Source organism: Mustela putorius, unplaced genomic scaffold (assembly GCF_011764305.1).
Source record: "Mustela putorius furo isolate JIRA1106 unplaced genomic scaffold, ASM1176430v1.1 tig00000430_pilon_pilon_pilon, whole genome shotgun sequence".
NCBI classification, from domain to species: domain Eukaryota; kingdom Metazoa; phylum Chordata; class Mammalia; order Carnivora; family Mustelidae; genus Mustela; species Mustela putorius.
The window spans coordinates 20,351,806-20,358,142 of NW_025421377.1; positions in this window are offsets into that span (position 1 = coordinate 20,351,806).

The window sequence follows — 6,337 nt, forward strand, 5'->3', positions numbered from 1 at the left end:
GGAACTCAATAAATTCTGGTTCGGTTAAATAAAGCAACTTCTAAAGCGTACGTGGTAGCATAGCTCTTGGCACGTCCCTCTGCTGTAACGCTTACCAGACCAAATTAGTTCTTTATGTTGGGCTCTCACTAGCTCCTTGAGGAAAGGGACCGTGATTCGTCACCTCAGCATCTGAGGTGAGATGAGAGATCTGAGAGATGACATTAGTCACTCAGCATCAGAACACACTGACTGGTTCGTAGAAACCATCCAGGGAGTGTTTGCAAATGACCAGATGGAAGCATTCATTAAGTCCACGAAACAGAGTCCAGCGTGATTTTAGATTATGTGGAAACAACTGAATGGGAATGAATGCAATTAAGGTCACTGCCACAGAACAAATCCCAGAATAGAGTTTCCCAGAATTTTGTTTTTAGATTCAGTATCATTTAGTCATGATATCATGCCCTAATTTTCAGTCCTTTCCTCTGCAGAAATTTCCTAAGGGATCTCCTCGAAAAAAATCTGAAAGAAAATAGAGGGGTGTGTGTGTGTGTGTGTGCGTGTTACGTTAGTCAGCATACATTAGTTTTTGATGTAGTGTTCCAAGATTCATTGTTCATATATAACACCCAGTGCTCCATGCAGTATGAAAATAGAGTTTTAAAATAAAAATAAAAAGGATAAAGCCATCAAAAGAAATGAAATCTTGCCATTTGCGACAACATGGATGGAACTAGAGCGTATCATGCTTAGCGAAATAAGTCAAGCAGAGAAAGACAACTATCATATGATCTCCCTGATATGAGGAAGTGGTGATGCAACATGGGGGCTTAAGTGGGTAGGAGAAGAATCAATGAAACAAGATGGGATTGGGAGGGAGACAAACCATAAGTGACTCTTAATCTCACAAAACAAACTGAGGGTTGCCGGGGGGAGGGGGTTTGGGAGAAGGGGGTGGGATTATGGACATTGGGGAGGGTATGTGCTTTGGTGAGTGCTGTGAAGTGTGTAAACCTGGTGATTCACAGACCTGTACCCCTGGGGATAAAAATATATGTTTATAAAAAATAAAAAATTAAAAAAAAATAAAAAATTAAAAAAGGATAAAGCCCACCCCAGGTTAGAAAGCTTTCATTATTTGAATACGAGAAGAATGTATTTTATAAAGTTTTTGTAAGACTAAATTTTGTAGTGTTAAAAATACATAAGGGTTGCCGGGTTGCTCCCTCATTTGAGCTACAGACTCTTGGTTTCAGCTCAGGTCATGATCTCAGGGTCCTGGGATCAAGTGCTGCGTGAGGCTCTATGTTCAGTGGGAAGTCTGCTTAAGATTCTCTCCCACTCTCACTGCCCCTCCCACTGCTCCCTCTCAAATAAATAAATAAATAAATAAATCTTTTAAAACAATAATAATAATAATCCTAAAGGTCTGGACAAGTTTATTCTGACAGTCATAACCCTTTCTGGGCGCTTCTTCAAACTGTCTGCCAGGCCTACCGCCCCTTGTAAAAGTTTCTTTAATCAGGCGCTCCTCCCTCTTCTCCCTGCCTCCTGGACAGCACTGATCAGACTAAGGATGGGTCCTTTTCGGGCACCTGGGTGGCTCAGTGGGTTAAGCCACTGCCTTCAGCTCAGGTCATGATCTCAGGGTCCTGGGATCGAGTCCTGCATCGGGCTCTCTGCTCAGCAGGGAGCCTGCTTCCCCCTCTCACTCTGCCTGCCTCTCTGCCTACTTGTGATCTCTCTCTGTCAAATAAATAAATAAAATCTTAAAAAAAAAAAAAAAAAAGGATGGGTCCTTTTCTGGCCATCTGTGGAGTGAACTAGAGTCAAAAGCTCTGCCCAATGCAGACCTCCCGTATGGAGAGATGACTAATGGCATCAGGTCCTGTCAGGAAATCCATGCTGGAGACTTTGGAAGAGAGGGTTGGTGGTGGCCAGATCATTCAGACTATAGCTGTGTCTCCCTACAGGTGACTGCTACTAGAAGAAAGAGCTAGAGTGCCACAAAGCCTTGAAACTGCCAACAGAAGCCAGAGCAATCACAAGCTGTAGGATGACAGCCCATCTCCGTGAGCCCTGAAAATACATCTGTTCCTACTTTGCTTTCATTACTTAAGAAGCATATTTGGGGGACGCCTGGGTGGCTCAGTGGGTTAAAGCCTCTGCCTTCGGCTCAGGGTCCTGGGATTGAGCCCTGCATCAGGGAGGGGAGCCTGCTTCCTCTTCCCCCTCTGCCTGCCTCTCTGCCTACTTGTGATCTCTCTCTCTGTCAAATAAATAAAATTTTTTTTTAAAAAAGCATATTTTGCTCTTATGGTTTACAGCGGTGTAAGCCACATTACGCTGCAAGCTCCATGAGAGTCCAAAGACAATTTAGCTATAGTTACCCTGCATGCTGCCGTGAAAATCTCTTCAGGTTTAGAACAGGCATCACAAACCACAATGCCTTTGTAGGCAAGACAGGTAGCATACACGAGAGAAGCCCGCCAGGTGTAAGACGGAACAGGAAGGTGCTTGTCCTGTCTCACCCCATCTTAGGTCAGAGTGATCATTCAGAAGGAGAGACACTGTTTGCTACAACTTTCAACAACCTATGTCTGCCTGGCGTATTGCAAGACCTCATGAATATTCATTATTATAGTTCTATGTCCTTTAAAATCATTATCAGCCACCACATTTCTCTGGGAATCATCTGGAGAAATGAAACGACATGGCAAATATACATTTTTGAACTCTTTAATGTCTATCTCAGAAATATTTTTAGGTCATGCTCTTTGAGAAATACTGTTCCTGTTTTAATGGGTCTCTTAACTGAATCACAAGTAGCCTAATATTTAAGGTGTGCTGACTCTACTGGTTTACTCTCTGTTAATGACCATTTCTTTGGTTTTTTGGGGGAAAGATGGCCTATCCATTTCTTGGTTTCTCTAACCTATGTTTTCCCCGGGTAATTACCCACAGAGACACCTTCAGACATTGCCTACCAGACAGAAATGTGGATTGAACATAATGTGATCTTCTCCAAGTTGGTTTAGGCCTTTAATCAGAGACGGCCAGTTCTGACCAGCTCTTCTAAAACAAACCAGTACATTTTCCTGCCTCTGAATGACAGGTACAAATGTTGAAGCTTAGCTAAGAAATGCACAAGGAGGGGCGCCTGGGTGGCTCAGTGGGTTAAGCCTCTGCCTTTGGCTCAGGTCATGATCTTAGGGTCCTGGGATGGAGCCCTGCACCTGGCTCTCTGCTCCACCCCACCCCGCCTCTCTGCCTCTCTGCCTACGTGCGATCTCTCTCTCTGTCAAATAAATACATAAATTTTTTTTAAAAAGAAAGTAAGAAGTGGACAAGGAGCCTGTACCTGTAACACCAATATGACAACACAGCGTCCACACCTGCAGACCTCTCTGCCATCAATTGCAACTCCACGCATTAGTGTGGTAGAAACTGCCTGCTTTTGTCTTGTATTCTTAAAAAAAGAGAAGAAAGGAAAGGAAAAAAAGGAGGAGCCCATTACCAAAATGAAAGTAATTCAGTCAAATGCCCGAGGCTTCCTTCTGTTTTAATAACTACTATGAATTCATATTGTGAATTAACATTATGAATTAATATACAACACCTCCAAAGCATGTTAAAGTCGCAACGTAAATAATGCTGCATTAATATAACCTATCGAGGTCCAGTTTCCTCTGGGGCAACAGCGCCGTGTGAATTTGGGAGTCCGAGTGACCTGGATTCGAATTCTGACATGCTTATCAGATAATGTATCTTTAGAAAGTCCTTAACCTCTCAGAGCCCATGTTACCATCTCTAAGGCTGGGGGAAATAAGGCTTACTTAGAGAGAGCTTAACTTACTTACTTAACTTAACTTACTTACTCTCTTACTTATTAGAGAGCCAATATGAGAATTACACGAAATAACCTAGGAAAGCACCTGTCCACTTTCCATCACTGAGCAGACATTTAACAAGTGGTACTTTTTCTCATTTCTATCCCCCCTTCCCCCAGGGCAATGCAAGGATCAAGCCGGTTGCACACGCACAGGTGACGACACAGGAGAAGTGACCGGAACGTCCTCAGACACAACGCTGAGGATGAAGGGGAAGGACCTTCGCCCTGATGCCTTGCCGCCCCTTCATCTGAGGCAGATCTGTCTGCAGCAGCCAGAGTGGCCAGATATTAGTTTATTTATTGGCTAAATCATTTATTTAACAAATATGGAGCCCTATTAAGTCACCGCTACATATCTACAGTGAGAGAGCTGTGGGCTTCGGACCCAGATGAATCAGCCATTTGATTCTACAATTTATCTGCGTGGCCTGGAGCTCCTTGATGCTTATTTCTAAACAGGGACCATAATAATACTGTCTCCTGGGGTTCTCGTGAAGAACGAATATAATAATATAGGGACAGTTTGGGGCGAAGAGTGGAAGTCGAATAACAGAGAGTCTTCCCCTGCCCTCCTCACTCGATGCTAGATTTTGTAACGTCCTGGGAAGCACAGAACAACGGGACAGGGATAAACACATCCTGTGGTTTAAGGAGCAAATACATGTGATTCAAACTGTGTACTTCCTCTATTATTTTTGCGGGCAGTTTTGTATCTCTCTGCACTTCTGTGTTTCAGCCAGAAACGCTGAGACAACAGAAGGAAAGCAACAGGATCTCGGTCTTGTCTGAATACAAAAACCCTGGTTGCCTTCTGGAAAAAGTTGTTTTTCGCTTGCAGGTCAATCAATTTCAAGTCCAACTTTTTTTTTTTTTAATATTTTATTTATTCATTTGACAGAGAGAGATCACAAGTAGGCAGAGAGGCAGGCAGAGGGTTGGGGGGAAGCAGGATCCCCGCAGAGCAGAGAGCCTGATGCGGGGCTCAATCCCAGGACCCTGGGGTCAGCACCTGAGCCGAAGGCAGAGGCTTAACCCACTGAGCCACCCAGGTGCCACGAGTCCAACATTTTTACCAAAATCAACCAAACGTTACCTATCTTTATCTACAATTCAATAACATCCTCCAAACTATTCATTCCTGGGACTCCTATGGTCAGGAAATTTAAAAAAAAAAATTTTTTTTTAATGACATTTAACCCAACATTTCATACATGCTGTGAAATATAGTGTCTTGGAGTTAGAATAAGATTCCTGAATCACTACCGTAATCCATATCTATCTGGAAATAGTTGAAATCACTTCTCAGAAATGTACTTCTCTAATTTAAATTAAAATTAAATCTGGAGTAAGTAATCATGTGAAACACAAGTTCTCATATACATCACAGAACCAGGAATGCTGCATTCCTTGGGCTTATCAGAGAGGGAGTTATGTCACATGAGTGCGTTTTCAAATAAATGGAATTTACAGTGGTCCCACTTCCTGCTCCACTCACCCCAACTTATTCAGAAGTGAGTTCTAGAAAATGGAGGAGAAAATGCAGACATGGGAGAAGAGGGGCAAACGTGACATTCCAAATTGAGAGCAGTGTAGACAGGCTGAAAAAAGAGGTGTTTCGAGCTGGAAATTTCTGTGACATATTCGTCTATAGTTATTGACCCAAAACTGAAAGATTTTAAAGAACTTAGTCTTACGAGTCTCTGGGGCATGTGCAGTCCTTTAGAGTGTGTCCGTAAGGGATGCAGAACAAAGGAAACAAGGAATTCACTGATATGCTTGCTCCAAGCTCCAATTTTAAAGAAAGGGGGAGTTAAAAGAGTCTCATCACCTTCTTCTGGTCTGTTAAGCCAGCCGGGGTTGGAAAAGAGATCATAACTGGAGGCCCAAGCTCTTTTTATCATACTAGAACGTTGCTTGTGGTTGCCTTTGAAATGGATAAGAACTCCAACACATTCCATTATTTTAGAGGCAAAACATCTATAATTCTACCTCTCTGCTTCCTAGACCAAAATATAAAAATACTATCTAACCTAATTGTACGTCACAGTGACGATTATGACACGTGTTCCTATTTCAACAGGGGCTTCTCAAGCATTAAGAAACAGTCGACTCTGTATCAGGTGTCCCCGGGCTGTGTTTTTATCTGTTTTTGTCTGTTTTTTATCTTCGTTGTTGGTCTCAGCTATTATTTCTGGTGCCTCTGAGTGTCTCTAAAACTAGAAATACCTCTGCATCCCTTCTGATTTTCTTACGATCTGAACATGATGAAATGGTGACCTGTATTGGAACTGTAACTCAAATTAGGATAAAAGGAGCCAACAAAATCTCTTGTAAGTACATGGGCTTTAGCACTACGTGCTCTCTGTTTGGGTGGCTTTGAAGAATTTTTTGTGTATTTCTCCATTCTTGAATATGTTATAGATAGTTGCATTTAAAGATAAAAAAAACTTGAGTTAGTGAGAT